General features: G+C 39.6%; 1 protein-coding gene across 6 annotated transcripts in view; it reads left to right on the forward strand.

Moving 5' to 3' along the window:
* The window catches only part of GTDC1 (glycosyltransferase like domain containing 1), a 212,511-nt gene that overhangs the window by 137,223 nt on the left and 54,887 nt on the right, over positions 1-20,401 (forward strand). The gene's annotated exons all lie outside the window — the stretch shown is intronic.

The raw sequence follows: 20,401 nt of genomic DNA on the forward strand, positions 1-20,401 counted from the left end.
AGCACTAGCTGGGAGGTAGCAGAGATGGGACCAGAAGCCTTCCTCCATCTCTCTTGACCATTAAGAGGTTCTTAGTGGTGGCACTGAAACCCCTTCGAAATGATATGCAACCAGAAGTGAGCTAAAAAGTTTTAGCTCCTGGTATTTCCTGCTCTTGAGTAACTGCAGAAAACCAAGAGTAAACCTTTTCCTCGTGGCTGGTTTTATGGGCAAGAGGTTCTTAGTGGTGGCACTGAAGCCCCTTCGAAATGATATGCAACCAGAAGTGAGCTAAAAAGTTTTAGCTCCTGGTATTTCCTGCTCTTGAGTAACTGCAGAAAACCGAGAGTAAAACTTTTACTCGTGGCTGGTTTTATGCAGCTGTGATTGTGGTGTTTTAGCACATCTCCAGGAAAATCTGTTTAGACCAGGGAAGTAGCTGGGTTTTCTAAATGACCTTAAAGTGTTGGGGAGGGGGGAAGTATATTTTAAAAAATCTTTCTTAGAAAGCAGTTAAATGGACAAGTTTTGCATTAGGAGCTCAAAATGTTAAGTTTGTTTGAGAGAGTGTGGTGTTCTCCTGATAATGGTTCAATAGAAGGCTTTTTTCAACCATATGTGGTCTAATAATCCCTTATCAGTGTGTATTTGGGAAGGGCTCCCATGTCACAGGTTGGATGGGTGAATTGTAGAATCATTTAGGTTGGAAAAGCCCTCTAAGACTGTTGAGTCCAACTGTGGTTTGAGGACAGGTGTGGCTGGAAGAATGAGATACAGTAATTGCAGGAAAATATTCCAAGGTGGTTTTCTCGGTTTTGAGGATCTTCTGTTTTTTTTTTTGTTTTTCTTGGGTGTAACTTCTGCCCTGTTAATTCATGTGGCTGATACAGAAAATTCTATATTCATTTTGACTCCCATTTGTTTAGACTTCCATTTGTTTATTGTTTTTTTTCCCATGATGATGTTAACTCAGGAAGTTAGTTACACTTTTCACTCTAAGCATCGAAGTATAAATTTAGCATAGAAAAACTGCAAGCCTTTCTGTCGTCTGTTGCTTCCTTCTGGATCCTGATGTGACCCTCAGTCAGCATCCGAGATCATATGAAGCTCTTTCCTGTATTTCTGCTGGAGTGATACTAGAATTTATCACTCATCTTTCTACTCTTTGCTTTTCTCTGTGAGATGCTTAGTGTCTTCTGAGAGGTGGGCATTTTCTTCAGCCTCCTTTTTCTACCTGTGGTGCAAAAACTGTATTGTTTTTCCCCAAAACCTTATTTGTTAAAGTTCAGTGCCTGTGACCACCTGATGCACGTGTATCAAAACTAAGCGCCGCTGCTCATCTGGTTGGATCTTCAGGGTGGGCTCATGGGTTAGACTCATGGATGCACTGCTAGGTTTTGCAGGCTCACAGAATTCAAGTGTGCACCTGGAATTCACTTAATACAAGCAACAAGACCTTATGGACTTAAGTGCTTTATGAGCTGTGTTCTTTCTTGCATAGGTTTATATCTGGGAAAGAGATTAGCTTAGCGTTGCCTGTGTTCAAGGGTGTTTGTAGAAATGTGGGTCCAGTAATGCAGTGAGATACTTTTCAAGAAGCTAGTTAAATGTATGTGTATAAGCTAAATGAATGCTAGTGGTCAGAGGGACGTCAGCACCAATGAGGCTTCTTGTGTCCATGCATTTAAGATGGGAGGCCATCTGGGAGCATCGCAGAAGAGTTGAGGGGAGAAGTCCGTGTGTGGTAGGTGGAGCGGGACAACCAGGTGGTGAGTTTTTCCTCTTTTCTAGTGAACCGTTGGGTTGCTGACCTAGTCTTTTGCAAGTTGGAACTTGAAATTAACAGTGAAGAGTACCCAGTGTAGACTCTACCCCTCTAGTTTTCCATTAATCTGTGATTAACATCCTGTGTGCAACTCAGGGTAGACTATCAGACAATACACATTGTGTTGTTATTGAGTAAGAATCTGAGTTTCACCTTCTTCAGTCTGGCCTGTGAAGAAGTGGGATGCTCTGGCAAACTCGCTGTCGTAATTCTAGGTTTTAGGTGTTGGTTAGTCATTCTTTTCTCAGAAGGCTTAATATGCCTTTTAGCTGAGACTCTGCAGTCAAACATTTATTAAAGGTGGGGTCAAGCAGAGGGCTGGCTGCGGCTGAGGAAGAGCTGAAGGAAGCGCAGAGAACAGCTAAAGTGGTCGGTTCCTGGAAGACCGAGTCTGTGAATCATCCATTTGGAAACGAAGGAGGAGAAAGCGGTGCCAATTAAATATCACAAAAGGTTACGACAAAGCATCCTAACTATGGGGAGAGAGCGCAGTCTTTCAGCATCTTTCCTCCCCACAGCTGCAATATGTAAACTCAGGAAGACGACCGAACATTGATACTTTAAAAGTTCAATAGTCACGCTTGTTAGTGAATGAAGTTACTGAGAATTGACAGAGGAAAACAGTTTTGAGAGGAGTTTCCAAGTAGGGATCGTATTTCTAGTTTAGTGTGCAGCAAAATCAGCGCGTTTGAGTGGCTGTCAGGTCTGGTAGAAGGAGAAAATAACTGCTCTGTGGTAAAATAGTGCAAAGGAAATAATCAGTCTCCTTCTGAACCGCAATTTTTTCTTTTTCTTTTTCTTTTTCTTTTTTTTTTTAGATTGTTCATAGGTGCAAATTCAAAAGCGACTCAGACCAAATGTCAGATGTAATTTGAGTATTTGGTATTTTAAATCTAATTGCACTATTTCCATGAAAACTCTTGCACATATTCCTGGCTGCTTTTTAAACATTTATATATACTTTTCTGCCTTTTATTCAAATTCGTGAAATAATGTCCTTGAAGACACTGAAAAATTTAAGTTGCTCATTCTTGCTGAAATAAATCGGTCAAAAAATGTTAAAGAAATACATCTGTAGACAAGCACAGACCTTTTCTCTCTACGCTGTTTGAAGATGTTTTCAGGCTGTTTGAGTGCTAAATAATTGCCAATTTTCACCTTTGATATCTATCACTGTGCTGTTATTATGAGATTTATTTTTTTAATGAATCATTGCTAGGCACTGAGCAAGTAAGTTAAAAAGATATTTTAAGGAGAAGCATATAGAAAAAAAAAACCCAAAATTATTTGTGAAGGCTTTGCTCCGGATACTTCATGGAGGTCACTTTAGTAGAAATAACAAACAGGGAAAGCCATAGGTGAGTGGGTGCAGAGAAGAGAAAGGGTTGAAAATTAGGGGCATGGTGACGATCAGCTGCAAAAAGGGAGCTGAAATTCTGTTGTTCTGGGGACCGTGACCTAATGCAGTGGCTGGTGAGCCAACCCCAGCCATTGTGGTTCCTACTACCTTGTGCGAGCCATGTCAACCACACGGTCCTGCTTAAGTAGATTCTGTTAATGCCAGGTCTGTTCTTCATCCATGTATGTTCCTGCTGGGACACATATGGGCAAGGGGGTTGGAACTAGATGATCTTTGAGGTCCCTTCCAACCCAAACCATTCTATTATAGGCCCTGCAGGGTGTCACCTGCCCTCATCTCAAACCTCAACAGCACCCGTTGTCCCGTTATCTTCTGCTCTGTCTTGCAGGGTGTCTCCTTCCCTCATCTCAAACCTCAGCAGCACCCGTTGTCCCGTTATCTTCTGCTCTTTAGCCAGGTCCATTTGCTGGTCTATCAGGTCTACCTCCTCCGGCTGTTCAGTGACATCACCCAGGGTTGTCACTCGCTAAGGGGTGATGAGGTGAGCAGAGCCACCAGTGCTCACTCCTGCCATGGGAGGGGTGGGGTCTGAGACATGAACCCCAGAGCCTTTGGCTGCAGCAGTCTCTGCTCCAAGCAATTTTCTGAACTTCCGAAGGAGCACATCCCCCATTAAAAACACAACAACAAAGCAGCACTTTGATTAATCTTAAGGTGATTGCCTCTTAAGAGACTCTGAAAACTGGTTTTCAATTAACAATCTAGTTTACATAAAAGGCAGATATTGATGAACATAGCCTGTGATTTTGTGCTCGGTCCCATTATTCTCCTCTAATTCGCCTATGGAAGCTAAGATTTCCAGTGATCTCACTGTTTACCAAAATCCACAGTACTTAGAGGTTAATGGTGTTGTTACTTTCTGGTGAGTGTTTCATCTCCTGTTTTCTTCACAAAGGACAATAAAAGAATAAGAGGAACTTGCTTCCAGAAAGCACCCAAAGGTACAGATGATCCATCAAGAGTTAGCTGAGTGCTCTTGGGAGAGCTGGAAATTTCCCTAATTTTGGCATATAATGCTTTTGGATATCTGACAGCCAGATATTTTCCTGTACATATTCAGAATTATTTTCAATGCTTAATATTGCTGATTGACAAATTCAATATTTGAGTTACCCATCATGCCATGAGCCCTTCTTCTGCATCATGCCACGCATGCTCCAAGCCCTTTGTGGTAAGAAAATGCTCAGCATTTCACATGACCAGTGCCCAGGAAGAGCACAGTAAAATATGAATGGCTATGCATATTCAGAATTATTTTCAATGCTAAATATTGCTGATTGACAAATTCAATGTTTGAGTTGCCCATCATGCTATGAGCCCTTCTCCTGCATCATGCCACGCATGCTCAAAGCCCTTTGTAGCCAGTGTGGTCAGAAAATGCTCAGCATTTCACATGACCAATGCCCAGGAAGAGCACAGTAAAATATGAATGTGGACTATAACTAGGTTGCCTTCCTGAACTAAAGAAACATTTGATTTGGAGAGGAAGGGGAAAAAAAGGTCTGGGTAATAATGACAATAGGAAAAGATGCGCAAGATGAAATACTGATGTTAGTACAAAAGCGTTTCTGAGAAAAGATGATGCAGCAGCATAAATAAATTAAAACAACATTGAGGTGTTTATGCTTATTCAAGTGAGTATTTGTGAAACACCTCTTGAATTAATCATACAGCCCTCTTTATATATATGATCATGCACCTTCCCTCCAAATCAGAGCCAGTTATATTAGAATAGCTGATTACACTCATTGTAGAGGGAATTTTTTTCCCCAGAAATTGATTCTATAAAAAACTGGCTTATTTTAAGAATTCTGACTTCAAACAAATAATCCAAAATTGATGCTTGATTGAAGCTAAAGAATCAAACACAATTTATTGCTTGTTCAGAATTGTAGTGAGAATACTACTCTTCAGTTTGAAGGACCTTCTAAAAATATTGTGGTAGTTATTAATGGTAACTTGAGTGAGTTGGAGGTATATGCATATTTGGTATCCGACATTTTTAAAAAAAGAAACTCTCAGTGTTTTTGTACCTGTGGGGCTTAAAGATCACCTGATTGTGACATGTTTGATGGGGAACATCAAATTGTCTATCCAATTTCTTCTAAAAGTTACAGCTATATCTTTCCTGTCTGTAGGCATGTTCTATTATGAATATACATAAAATATTTTTATTAATTTATTCAGCAGTATAATTTTAAGTCTTCTTTTTTTGGTGAAACATTGTTTTTCTTAATGCATTAGCATCAGGAATTAGCCCACAAAAAAGCTGAAGTTTAAAATCTATGTTTTGAGTCCACTTTGGCTTAAGTGTCCCAATGGGTTGGGCTTTCTGGCAGTGAAGGACCACAGAACATGAAAGTCCAGGTCCGTGCTGGGGCTGAGATTAGATCTGAATGCAAGGAAAAAGCAACAAAGGTCCACAAAATATCTGAAATCTGCAAATACTTCCTGTACTTAACCTACACTTTCGTTGCGTGACTGTAAAGAACAGCAAATCTTTGTTCTTTCACTCTCGGTTCCCATTCAGTCAGTTCAGAGATATAGGAGAAAGGTTTTGGGGAGCAAACTCGTTATCGGTCTTCCTACAGCTTCCATCTGATTCTGTCAACAGTGAGTACATCAAACCCACGAGTTTACAACCACTTTTAAACATCAAAGAAATTATTATTTCTTTTGCCAAGAAAGATTGGACCAGGTGATCCTTTAGGTCCCTTCCAACCTGATATTCTATGTTTCTATGATGATACACACGTATATATAATATATAAATCAATCTAAACATAGATCATGCATGTAAAGTTCCTTTATAACTTCAAACTTTAGCTGATGTTGGGGTTGGTTCCATTTATGAAAACCTCGTAGGACATTTCTTGGGTCTATATTCCAAAAGGTTCTGCTGGTTCTCATACTTTTTAATAAAAGGAGAGGAAAGTCTCAGAAATGCCTCTTTCATCCTTTGTGCCTTGCCAGGAAGGTGTTGGTGTAGCAGCCTCAAGGTGGTCTGGTGGCTTTGTCCATAGATAGGGTCATTGGCCATGGGTTTGGTGATCCATAGAGAGTAGAGAAGACTATAGCATACGTGAGTTACAGCTGGAAATATGGCAAGAAAAAAAATGGTTCATGACTTCTCATAGCTCAGATCATGGTAATTTGAATCTGAAATTAATTACTAGAGTAATCCTGTTAGAGGATCATCAGCTGCAGAGGTATCATTAAAGAACTTGTGTCCCTGTTCACTGGGAACACCTGTATGTAAAAACTTGTTCTAAATGTTCAGACATGCCTAGTCAGACTTCTCTGCCTCAAAATAGAAAATATAAATCTATGGAATGTCTTAATCATCATACTTTTTCTTTTTTTCATCTCAACAAGGTTACTCTCTTGGAAAAACCCTCCTAAAAGCAATCCACTTTTTTCAGTTAAAAGCCATTCGTATGATGACAAACCACTGTTCTTCCATTTAGATCTGTATCCATCCATTTAAACTCTAAAGCTTTCCAGCTTACTTCTTGGATTTGTAGCCAGCTGGCTGTGGTGTGTAATAGGAACATATTCTGACTGTGCATGAGATGTTTTGTCTTGTTTAACCCAAAATTGTAATGTTCATTCTAGGCCACAGCTCACCTACGTGTATTTAGCATTGACTGTGCGAGTTCCCAGACTCATGAATTCCCATCTCCTCGACAATGTACAATGTACTGGTATTAGAGAAAAGTCAAAAAAAAACCCTCAACCCCAAAAGGAAACCTCTTTTGGAACGGGGTTGGATAAAATGAATGTGTTCAAGATGGTGGGCCACGGCTGAGCCAGCTCATGTGGGATCGGTGCCCACTTTTTGGCATTTACGATAAACTTTGGAACAACTTTGTATCACGAATGCTGTAATAGCAAGTGAGGAGGAGGAGGCAAGGCAGGGAAGAAGGGTGTATGCACTCTTGTTTTCTTTTTTTTATTTATTTTATGAATGTTAGCCTTCTGTTTTTTCCAAAGGTAATCTGAGAATCTGTACCTGTTTATTAGCAGAGTCCTGCTGTCATAGTGCGTCAAAGAAATCCTCGGGAAGTGAAATTCTGAAATGACTGCCCCAAATTGCTGAATTGTCAGTGAGACACATTTAAAGAAAGCATCAATATGAAAATTTATTAGCATACTTTGGCTTTGTAAGAAATACAATATCCTCTTATTTTTCCTTTATGCAACATCGCTGGGTTCTAAGAGAGGCAATGGAACCATTAATTAATAGTAGTAGTCCTGGATAATGTCATAATAAGCAATATTAAAGCGCGTTTATTCTTGCCAGCTACCAGGAGGAACCTTCCCGTATTTTAAAGGCCCATTAGGTTTGTTTACATACTGGGTTGAAGCTGGTATGTTTTGCTTCCAGTGGAACTGCCATTGGCAGGGGCTGAACCAGATTTCAGTGCTTGACTCCGACGGTATTGAATTTCCCAACAGTTGGATGCAGTCAGTAATATATTGTCGCTATTTCAGGGCAGGCTGTCTCTCTGGGACAGCGGGTACGACCCTAAAACGGTGTAGTCCCCAAAGCTAGCTTGTCTCTCTGGGGTTTACCGTCATAAAAATGAAAATAACTGAAATTATAGACATCAGAAACCATTTTCCACAATGGAAAAGGTGGTGGAGGAATCAAAAGCGTGCCTTCAGGTATATTACCCAACAGAACAACAAAAACGTGCTGGGCTTTAAATTGCGCTGGCAATCTGGAAAGGATTTTCTGACTGGAGCTGTGTTAAGTGTTAATAGTGAAACCTGGCTACTTTTGCCTTTGATCTCTCCTCGAGCTCATATAGAATAATAGGATCAAAATAAAATGCCATTTATATGAACACCTTGTTCTTTTGATCTGGGCAGAAAAAATTCTGTCTGCAGCTACGACTTAGCAAACAGTGCATCTGCTCCTTTTACTTGGACCTTGTAGTTTATCATAACTTTTAATAAATGGTGTCACAGCCAATTTTGGGTGTAGTTCATGAACTTGGTTGTAATTTTTTGCCCTAAGAGTCTTTTACTGCATTTTCAGAAGAACTGAGAATAAGGGAAGTGGGACCTGTAAAGTGGTGGTTTATGGTCAGTTGTGCATATGTGTGTTGAACGTGCGATGTAAACATTTGTATGCTACGTTTTGAGATAAAATCTTAGCTGTTCTTTGACCACTTGGGCAAAACTTAAATTAGTCTACTCTGAACAAAAGACTGCATGGTTATGTGACCCCAGGAATAGTTGGGGTAATTGTGGTTATCATAGCTGCAAGGTTTTGGATCCTGGCTTTTTCCGTCAGGAAGGTGATGTAGCTCCTGATGTCTGGTGTGAGAACCAAACCTTTCTTGTTGTCGCCCACCTCTGCAGGGAAGAGTGTAGAAGTGTTACAGCTGGTAGTTATGGATCCCCTTTGCTTTTGCGTGGAGATCTACAAGACAGATAATCCACGAATGACCATGAGTACCTTTCAGCTCTTCATTCCCTAGGGTTGATGGTCAGGAGCGTGTCTTTGGAAGATGGAGATCTACAAGACAGATAATCCACGGATGACCCATCATTCCCTGGGGTTGATGGTCAGGAGCGTGTCTTTGGAAGTCGTTATTGTGAGCACTTAAAGTAAAGCTGCTTCTTCATCCTCTTTCAAATCTCTTACTGAGATTCTTCTCTGCCAAAGGCTTCGACTGCATGGAAACAGCTGAGCTGTGTTTAGCGTGATGATTGATGGTGTCTCATTGTGGTCCCTGCTTCAGTTGCCGTAACCTCCAAGAACAGATGAGATGGGCATGAAGCTCTGTGCCAAATGCAAGCACATAAACCGAAGCCCTGCAGTTCACCAATGTCATAATCGCTGCTGTCCAGGAAGAAGGATTAGCAAGAGTGGAGAAACACTAGCTAGGAGAGATCCAGTGGCCAAGCCGCCTCTTGGGTGTCGAATGTCTCTCTCAAGCCTTGCATCCCACTGTAATTTATATTTAGCTATTAAGCTTATTAGATAGGAACAGTCAGCTTGGTACATGCTGTATGCGAGGAACGCTGCTGGGTAAGTGTTCAGGCTCTTGCTGAAGTGGCAGCAGTTGAGGTTTCCTACATATGAGCTTTCCTCCACCAGGTTTTGTTGGATATCTAGAGTCTATCATGAGGCAGGAGTATTCCAGAGAGCCATAACCATGCTGTAATCTATAACCTTATTCTTATAAACTAGTACAGTATAATTCATTATGTGCAATAAGGATTCTTCGCTCTAACCAAGCTGGTTTGAGTATCAAAAGCAGTGTTGGATGTATTTGTGTGGCACTGCACTAGAATGTTTTTGACCAGAGAAGCTGTGGCTGTCCCATCCCTGGAGGGGTTCAAGGCCAAGCTGGATGGGGCTTGGAGCAACCAGGTCTGGTGGGAGGTGTCCCTGCCCAGGGCAGGGGGTTGGAACTTGATGATCTTTAAGGTCCCTTCCAACCCAAACCATTCCATGATTCTATGAATGCATCCTGCTGAGTTTGGGTCTTGGTGCTCATGCAGCCACTCTGCCTCCAGTCCTTCTGCTAATTAGTACAGAATTGCTCTAAGAAAGGTTCCCACTGTAGTTGTCTGAAAAGCAGTATCTATCCAACTCTTAATTTTAGCAGAATATCATTCCCTGGTGGTCATCTTTCACCAGTTTTCCTTTCCTGTAGTAGATACTGCATAGCATCAGTGGTCCCAGAATTCTCCCCTACATTTTGCATCAATTAAAAGAGGGATGTGGGACCCTCCGGACAAGGAGTTAAAGTGAAAGAGCTACAAAAATTTGTCTTTTTTTTTTTTTTTCTTTTCCCTTACAGTAAAAATGTGATTGCCCCAGTTCTGTGGTTAGCATGAAACAAATCGGCTCTGTCATGAAGTCAGTGGGGTACAAGTTAATACAAGGTAGTAAAGGAATAATAATAAAGTAAAACAGCAAAGTCCACAGTCTTTTATGACAAAACCAGTATGATCCTGCTGCAGTCTAAGGCCCTGCTGCAAATAGTGTTTTCTGATGCCTGGGTAAGTCCAATTTACATATATACAAAGTGTACGAGTAAAGTTATAAAAGTATGCTTAGTATTTTTGTTCTCTTTTTTTTTTTTTCCTTGAAAGTAATTTGCTATTGTTCAAACTTTCAGCTTTCACTGGTTTTGTTTCCAAAACCCCAAAAGGAAGAGAAAATAACAAAAGTCCATAAAGGCAAAAGGGATATGTTCTCATTTCAGTTCACAGAATTTCCTGCCTTTAAACAATACAAATATATGCCCTTAGGTTTCTAACGTGCTGGAAGGATACTGAATCCTTGAAACAGATCGAATTAAAAGCAAGTCCACTATAGCAACAGTGAGTTTTACCAGCACGTCCAGTAGATCTCAACAAGAATTCACTGGGTTTTAACCATGTTGCCAAGTCCTTACAAAATCCTAAACTGCTGACTCTGTAAATGAATAAATGCTCAAAAACGACAAGCAAATTCTGAGCTGAATTGGGAACAAATGAAATCTGATGTTCAATTGTTGTTCCTTCCTCATTACAGGCCCCATTTAAAACAGTCATTTAGTAGAACTGAGATGTGTCCACAAGCAGAACAGATGTGGACGTTCTCTATGTCAAACCTTTCCAAGTACAGGGCTTCTCTTAATTATGGTCTCTTCTCCCAAGTCACAGGTGATAGGACAAGAGGAAATGACCTCAAGTTGCACCAGGGAAGGTTCAGATTGGATATTAGGAAAAGTTTCTTCACCAGAAGGGTTGTCAAGCATTGGAACAGGCTGCCCATGGAAGTGGCAAAAGTGGCAAAGTCACCATCCCTGGAGGTATTTAAAAGACAAGTAGACATGGTGCTGAGGGACGTGTTTTAATGGTGGTTTTGGCAGTGTTGGGTTGATGGTTGGACTCAATGGTCTGAAAGATCCCTTCCAACCTAGATGATTCTATGATTCTGTGATCATAGGTGACATCCCTCAGTGATGGGACAAGTATTTTCAAGGAATTTGGTGATGCAGTCTCCCCAAGGAGCCTTCTGGCTCCTTGGATGCTGAAGGTTGGATTCTCAGTGATCTTAAATGAGTCATCCTGATTTACCTGATTTATACCACAACAAAAAAAAAAGGAAATCCAAGGTTTTTTGGTTTTGGTTGTTGGTTTTTCTTTTTTCCCCTCTGGTGACCCTCCCACTAGTAGTAATAACATTTTTCAAGCTTTCTGACAAAACTTGATCCTTTCAGGGCAGAGCCCTACTGCTGTTCCAGTTCTAGAGATGACGAGGGACTTTTGGCAGTTGGACAATGAGACACTGACCCACTGGCAAAGTTGGGATTAATACGCAGAGTTTCCTCTAAACCACACTGAGATACAAATGTGTACACATTTAAACTTCAGTGGTAGTGCAAAAAAAGTGCAAATAAATATAGTGTAGGAACACATTTTCCTATGGAGGTCAATCTCTGCATTACCCCACAGTCCTCAGGGCCAAGGGTGGTTGGCTGGACCTTCTGGGGTTGAGATAACTCTACAATAGCCCTGTGTTTTTCTTACTACTTGAATGTTGTATTGATGACAAAATGTGGTTTAGATTTTTTTGGCCTGCATACAATTATAATTTTGAGTTAATTTCTCTAACTCTCATGTCAGATAAAGCTTTCTTCAGTTAAACCTTGAAGTGAAAGCTTTGTTGCTTCTTTCTTTCTTGGGATATGTGAGAAAGTGTTAAATAATTAAGGTGAAATACGCGTTTTCCCGAGAAACACGCAGAAGTTTGCGTTTGCGCAGGCGAGTGGATGATCAAAACCAGATGTCAGCAAGTGGAACATTTTAACATAAATTTATTAAAATCATTATTTACCTGTAAGTTATAAGTAGGGCTTAGTTGCACTCGTTTGTTGCCAATACGTCCTGCCAATAATCTGCCAAAAAAGCAGCTTGCTGGCAAAATCGCTGAAATGGTTCGCTTGCACTCGCACAGAACATTACAACCCCCAGTCAAATGAAAAAACCTACTATAAACGAACTCTTTGATGGTGGATTCGCTGGAATATGTTATTGATATATGGTATACAGTTTATATGGATTATGTATACCGTGCAAGAAATATGGATATCTATTAAGGGTAACTTGAGATGTAATCGGTCAGGACAGTTATTGTTTTCAGTATTTGCTATGAATAAGATCACACGGCGACTGTTCAGTTTTAAAATACAGACTATTCCCTTGCAGCCCAAAGCACTAGCGTGCTATTTGTTCAATTAATACGGAAAGGCTATTGAAAATGTAAAATATCTGACATCTATACAGAGTCATTTTAAAGGCAACTTTTCTTCGAGGAACAATTTATACATTACATAAACTTGTATTTTTCATCCAAGTATCATTTCGAGAATAGCAAGCTTAAATATTGGAGGCCATAGGGAAACATAATATTACGATAATGTTCTTTGGTGCGGTTTGGAAGGTTTTAGGAAACATTTGGAAGTATTTTTCTCATAAAGTCACTTAACTATTGAAGTGTTATGATAGCACTCCCTTCTGCATTGCGTATGTTTCAAAACAGCCTGTTTAAAGGGGACATCCATCCTATATATCCTGATTAGAAGTATTTCCACAAAACAGGAAATTATATGTTACAGGATCCTGGTATTAGCTTTAATTAAAAAAAAAAAAAAAAAAGAAATAAAAGACAAGATGATTTAAGGTGTGATATCAGTTTTCAAACACCCATTTCCAGTTCTGTTGAGCAAGAGGAGGTACTGTATTGTTTGGAGCTATACACGAAATTTGCATTTTCTAAATAAACGCTCAAGAGCTGAGCTGTTTTGTTGGTTTTTTTTCCTGCTTAAGTAAGCACTAATAAACATGACCAATCCTTTAGGATCCTAAAGAACCTTAAAAACCTTGCAATTCTCAGAAGCCTTACTTTTTTCCCCCTACTGTAATTCGTTCTTTTGAACTTCTGCAGAAGCAGAACTCAAGTCAACGATTTCTAAATTCCTTTTATCAAGGTGACTCTTAGTGCTCTGAAAGTGTATCTGTTACCTCGCAGTGTCAGTGTAGCAGTCATGATGTTTAATTATAGAGAAAATGACTTTTTTTTTTCCTGAACTATCAATTAATTCGTGTTTTCATACCTTGTGCAAAATAATGCAGAAGTTATTTTCATCTGCGTTATAAAATATGTATTGTAGTTCATTACCGTCTTGCTGAGGAGTTTCTAAATTAGCACCATTTCATCGCTGAGGATGATGTTCTTAGAAATTATAACTGTGGACATTCTTACATTTAGCATTAAAGGATTTCAAGGAATTGAAGATGTGAATTCAGAAATAATATATTTAGGGTCAAACTCTCTTTCTCTTGAAGTCGAAGAGAGCTTTGCCTTTGACTTCAGTGGGTCCAGAGTCTTCCTTCTGGTATTAAAACGCGGAGTAATCACTATTTGATTTTTATTTTTTTTCAGACCTAAAGCGCTTAAGATATTGTTGAAGTCATTTGTCAGGAGTAAATATGTAACAAAATGGAATAATCCCACGAGTCCTGGATTAGGGTAGACGTGCTTTTCGCTGAACTGATGTCCAACAAGAGCAGCAACAGCACAGAGGACTCAAAACTGGGAATGCTTCAACTTTCAGGGATGTGTTAGGTTTGGAGGAGTTTCACCTGCCTTTGCTCCTGTTTTGTGTAGTTTCACTGCAGGGCTGTGATTTGGAAGGTAGTACCTTTACATGTATTTTGGAGAATAAGAGTTGAAGAACACTTTAGTTAAAATCCTGGTCATCTAGGATGTAGGCTTTACAGTGCGTCTTGAGAGGTTATCTTAATGTTAACAATTCAACTGTAATATTGGGGGGAAAGTTAGAGATCGATATGACCATCTTCCTTATATTGAGGGACAGGTGTGGCATCTTAACAAATAAACTAATAGGAGTGTTGTTGATTGGGAGTGAATCTAGATTGGAAAGAAAAGTAAATGCTAAGTCCAAGTGTGAATTTTTGGCAGTGTCAAATATGGATAGTAGATACTGAGGGATTTTGCTCAGAAATTATTTGGATAAATATGTAGAAGTCATGGCTTGAGGAATCTGAGAATTATTCTGATTCTCTTCTGCTATCTTTTCTGTTGTCACGTCTCCTCTCCTGCCTGTGTCATCTTCTTTCCCCACTCCAATGGACCAAGTTACCCCTTGAGTCAAAGTGGCCCTGGTTGATCTGGATCCAGCCTCCCTTCTCCAGGAGCATCTCTGGGTCCTGCCTGCTCATCAGGCCCACCTCTGGAGTGACAAGGGTTGCTGCATTCAGCTAATTTATTGCCAAAACAGCGATATTTTGCCTCATTTTTCAGAAGGAGGTCTTCTTCATCCTTAATCTTCTTCATCTGGCAACCTGGTCCGCCCGGATGAGCTTTTGAGCAGGAGGTCAGACAAGAGACCTTCTGACCTCAGAGATTCCCTGAGACTATTCTGTATTTCTCCTGTGTTGAGGAAGAGGGACGATGAGAGAAATTAATAACAGGGGAAAATGATCTCATCTCAATATTTCCATACTTCTATATCTTGCAGTTCTCAAAGAGGGGAATCTGTGTAAAACCTTCTTGTTCTACCCAGGAAAAAAACGTATATTCTCCTGTGGGAAGACAAGCTCAGCCACAGACCTGGTATTTTCTTTTGCCGTGCCCTTCCCAGTGCTTAATCTTGGCTCTGTTCAGTTTTCTTTCTGTTCTCTCTCTTTGCTCCTAATCCTTGTCCATGCTTATAAGCCCCTAATATTTATATGGCATTATCTGTGTTAGAGATTACTGCTGACAAGTAATCTCTTCCCTCTTCTGAATGAAGAATTACAACCATTGCTAAAGATCAGAAAGTGAAATTAGATCCCCGAAAGTATGTGACAACTTCAATAAACCCTAATATCAAATTCCCTAAATATCGGGAATCTTCTTTTGAGCTTTGAGGTTTGAACTGTAGCACGGCTTTGGGACACCTGATCACACTCTTTTTTGCAGTAGAGCAAAATGTGACAGTAGTTGCAGTGGGGAAAAAAAAAAATCAAGAAAAAGATCACTGAACTGAGACCAGTCTCCCAGGTTTGTCATTTGTTGCAATCTTTTGAGAAGTAGGTAAATATAAATGCGTCAGTTTTTACTGCTATCAGGTGATTCATAACATTAAATATTAAAAATATAGATGTATAAATTTATATAGAAATATAAGCTCCAAGTAGTTGCTCTCTGTTCCAGTTTGGCCTTGAAAGAACTGCTTTCATGACTTTTTTTTTTTTCCCTTAGAACAGAGTGGACAAAATTCAGACTTTAAAAAAGGCTCAGAGATATCCATGCAGCTTTGGTGTTTGTAGAGTGCTTGGCCAGTAGTCTGTGTGCCTGGTTGTATAGTTTTGCATATATTTGTAATAATTATGGGAACAAATTCAGCATGGGAACAGGATAAATTCAGGGAAGCAGAGACTGCAAAAGTGGCATTTCCTGGTTATTGCAAAGACAAAAATGACTGTCCTTCACAGCCATTATAAGCCAAACGGACTCCAGGTATTAGAAGAGCAGAAGCTCTCCACAAACCTCTGCAGTGTTTTAGGTCACATAAATCCTCCTAAAAATATTACCATTAACAAAGAGACAATTGTGCTCCTGTTTAAAGAAAGAAAAAGGAAATTGTCAGAGGGTGAGTTTGTTGAATTGTAAGTTATGCCGTGACGGTGCATCAGTGACGAGGGAAACGAGGCAGTTCTGAAATGTGCATGCTCCAGCTCCAGGGCCTGGGTAAGGCTTCTAAATGTATCTGCTTAGGACTAGCTCCTTTTGTTGGTTTTAAACTTTTTAATGGCAATATAATTTAAAAAAAAAATTAAAAAACCCAAAATCCCCCCAAAATCCATGGCACATTCAGGATTATCTTTAACTTGCAAATGTAAATAATGTTGCAAAAGGGCCAGTTTTTATGAAGTCAAAATTTTTTTTAGCTTATAGCAATTCTTAGAAATTATTCCTGCTCGTTGAGAACAAGTATTCAAGCCAGTACACAAGAGGCAGAACTTGCCCATATAATTTGATCTAAGCTAAACCAGCACTCGTTAGTCTTTCTAATGTGGTTTCTATTCATCGAGCAGTGACATCATGGCCCCTTCCATCCTTTATTTTGTTGTTGTTCTTAATAAAATGGTGCACAAAGTGACTCTGGGTGCCACGAGGAGAAACCAAATCCCAGAAGTAATTTTTCACGGGGGCAAATGAAGCGCCGTGAATAAACACGTACGATGTAACATGGCAACATGTTACCAAAGAGCATGGGGAAAATGCACATGTCTGCTTCAAGGAAAATTCACAGAGCAGGGTTTCATGGCAGAAATGGAAAGAAAATATATAATATATAGATTGGGGAGTTTAAGAAAATCTGATATTCAAAATGGCAAATATTTAGATTGATACTCTGACTTTTAGCATATGGAATTTTTATTATAGATGAACTTAGTTTAATTTTTAACCGATCTTTTTAACTAAACATCTATACCCAGTATGCAAAAAGGGAGAGTTTTCAAGGCTTACTCTTTTTAAAGTCTACTTAAAGTTCTAAAATTGGCTGTTGAAAGTGTCAGAGATCCTCAAAAATCTGAATAAATAAAAGCAAAATAGTTTTGAAAAGTTTTGAAAACAAGTCGTGGTGCTAAAATTAGATATCTAAGTCTCTCACTGTTTGTTCTGAACTTTCAGTGTTTAAATATATATGAGTTATGCATAAAAGTAAAACATTTTCCATGTTTTTTTAAATACGAGGGGCAGTACTTTGTGGAATCTGTTGAAAGTGTTAATATTTGTATGATCTGGTGATAATTTTTTCTGGAAAGTTTCATGTGCACAAGACTACACGACCACAAGTTAATAATAACAATAAAATCCTTCTCCCATATTAAAAATAGAACGCTATGGCATTTTTCTTAACGTGACTAGTGTGGGTTCTAACTAAGGTTGAGAAAAATGGTGCATCCTTCTTGATAACTAAATCCTGATGATCTGCTGTGGTAGCTCTCTACCTTGTTTTTTGGAGTCATAGAATGGTTTGGGTTGGAAGGGACCTTTAAAGGCCATCTAGTCTAACCCCCCTGCCATGAACAGGGACATCTCCAACTAGACCAGGTTGCTCAGAGCCCCGTCCAACTTGATCTTGAATGTTTCCAGGGATGGGGCATCTCCCACCTCTCTGGGCAACCTGGTTCAGTGTCTCACTACCCCATTGTAAAAAATTTCTTCCTTATATCTAATCTTTTAAGCCTATGTCTTCTCCTTCCCCAGCTCTGCTATTTCATAACCAGTCTCTCTGAGGTTGCGTCTTCTGAAATTCAGAGAAGGATTAAAAGAACTCTGATGATCTTTGTGGGAGTAGATACTGGCTCCAAGTAAAACACTGGAGCACTTGTTTTTTTCTCCAGGTTATAGACTTCTGAGTGGAGATGTAGAAATCCTGCAAGCTCTTGATGGTTATAAATGAGCAAGATCTGGGCAGGTACTGGATGGAGAGATGACTCTGTCTGGAAGGCTGCAGAAAAGATGAATTAATGTGAGGTTGGAAAAGGAAAACTAGAATAGCTGGAGTAAAAACATTCTGGAGAAAATGTAAACACAAAAAAATGTGCTAACTAGACATTGTCTTCCTCCAGCATGCATTTGGGAAATGCACATGAACAGGTTTAGAAGATTTCGTGTTATTATTAGTTTATTTTCAGGTCATTTATTTAAGTGTCATAAAGAACATTAGCTGGTGGTTAGGGACTACAATATCCATTATATCATTCCAATCATGTGGACAAGTTTATACTACGTATGATTTACAACGGTCTCTCCGCAGTTAAAATTGTTCTGTTCAGGTACAGCATTTTATGCGCGGTTGTATTTAGTAAAATCCAAGTGGCTGAGCGCAGAGATGGCTTCCAATCAAAGTCCAAAAAAATTAATGCTTTTACACGAACACTGTGGGTTGCAGCGAGAGCTGTTTATGGCTCTCTGCCTACATCCTTTATCATGTCTCCACTGTTGTTAGTAAAATATACAGAACTACTTTATGCCAAAACAATGGAAGTTAATGCAGATAACTTGTTCCAAAGTTAACCATCAAATAAATCTCTTCTTTTTTTTTTTCTTTTTTTTTTTTTTTTTAAACTGTTAAGTGAAATGGTGTTCTAAAACTTTTAAAAATTGTCAAGATGATGGATACTGTGTGTGTAATACAAGTAAATACCACGCAATTGATTGCACACACATGTCTTAAATAAAGGATATTAAATAGTTTATTCCAGAGAGAGATCGGTGAAGTTTTATCTAATATTATTAGAAATTCTGCAATGACGGATCAGATTTATAAGGGCTGAAAACTAAGGAGAAAACGTCTTCAGAAACAGAAATAGTGCATTGAGTGGATGATTGGCTGGGAGATTAAAGACAGACAGGGGACACAGCCTGCCAAGGTAGTCCGACCTCTCACACCTCAAGCAATTCTTCTGAACGGCAATGATTTTTTCAAAATCTGTTTGTTAAATTTGATTTGGTAAATAGGTCTTCTCGATTCAGTCACAGACTCAGTGATTTTGGGCAAATCCCTTAACCTATTTCTCCTTCAGCTTTTCCCATGCATAAATGCATAGAAGTATATCCCCACGGGGACGTGTCCGTACTTCAGAGGAGCCACCACCGGCCAGTTTTAGGTCTATAATTCAGCTTAGACGGTCAAAATGACAACATAAATGTTAAGAGCATATAGGTATGGAATTCAGCCACACTGAATTGATACTTTTATGCTCTGAGAATCTGAGGGTGGCTAAGTCGCTGAGATGGGAATGGTTTAACTCAGGTTCATTTGGTTACCCTCCATAGGATTTGGATGAGGCTGTTGAATGCGATTCAGCTTTTTCTGGTTGTATCTCCAGAGCAGCTCCACCAAGTGATGGTGAGCAGCGGGAAAAAGGTCGATATCCTAGGTGATTTGAGCAGTGGCTTGAAAATGAAACTTAGTGTAGATAAACATGAAAATAATATGCTAAATCAAAGAATATGCATTTCAATGGCTGACTTAAAAAAGGAAATAGAGGGGCTCAGTGAAAAGTCATCAAAGCAATTAGTCAAGAGTGCAACTGCAGTAAAGTCCACAGTGTTTGTTTGTGTGTTGTAGTGATTCTGAAGAAAAAAGGGTCTGTTTGTGTTTAAAGGTGCTCCATCACAGGGTGAAGTGGATGATTCTGGTGTTTAGGAATATTTGTTTTGACAAAGAGGGAAGGGAGTGGTTTCTTCACAGCCCAGAAAGGAGCTGTGATGGAGTAAAACTCTGAAGAACTGTGGAGGAGGTTGATAAAGTGGCACAAGCGTTGCCTTTAGTAAACAGTTCCATAAACAGGCTGTAGTGTGTAAACATTTGGAAATTACAAGGAAACGGAAAATTTAAATGTCTCTACTTATCTGGGAGAACCATAATCACACAGAAAGGCATGTGAGTTAATAATATTTGGGTAAATTAACTTGAGGTACAGGCAGGCGTTTGGAGTGAGGATGCCATGGTGGCCGTGCATGTAGTCCTCTCTGTGTTAATTTAGAAGAGTCGTGTCTGAATGAAGGAGCTTCACTCAAGTGTTTCCTGGGTGAGGAGCATAATTCAATACCACTTTAAATCAAATAGTAAAACTCAAATCTGCATAAAATATTACGTTTCATATATTACAACTATGAGTTTAGTGGCTTCAGTGCAACTGTGCAAGTGTGTCCTGTGTTGGGAAGGGGTTTCTTCAGCATGGACCTTGGATGGAAGAGCAGTGGTGTCTAATATTGTCTGTGGTACCTCAGGAAGGCCATAAGCAGCTCTGCCTCAGTTTCCCCATCTCAGTGTTCATTACTTGACCTGTGAAAAAAAATGGGGGTAGTTACTTTTATCCTATGAATGGATGCAACTCAATCCTTTTCACCTAGGTTTGGGTTTTTTTTTCCTAATTGGTGATTAATTTTTTCAGTGGATCATTGTAGAAATCAGGCAAGGAGAGCTGGATAAGACAACCCACTTCCATGTCATGGTGCGTGTTTTGCCCATGTTATTAAAGAACAAACAGTCTTTCTGTCTTGCCTTTCATTGACCTGTGATGAAGCCACTTGCTGGGCTAAGTCTAGATGCAGACTGGACTCACGGTAGGTTGGA

The sequence above is a fragment of the Calidris pugnax genome, unplaced genomic scaffold, assembly GCF_001431845.1.
Source record: "Calidris pugnax isolate Ruff unplaced genomic scaffold, ASM143184v1 scaffold60, whole genome shotgun sequence".
NCBI lineage: Eukaryota > Metazoa > Chordata > Aves > Charadriiformes > Scolopacidae > Calidris > Calidris pugnax.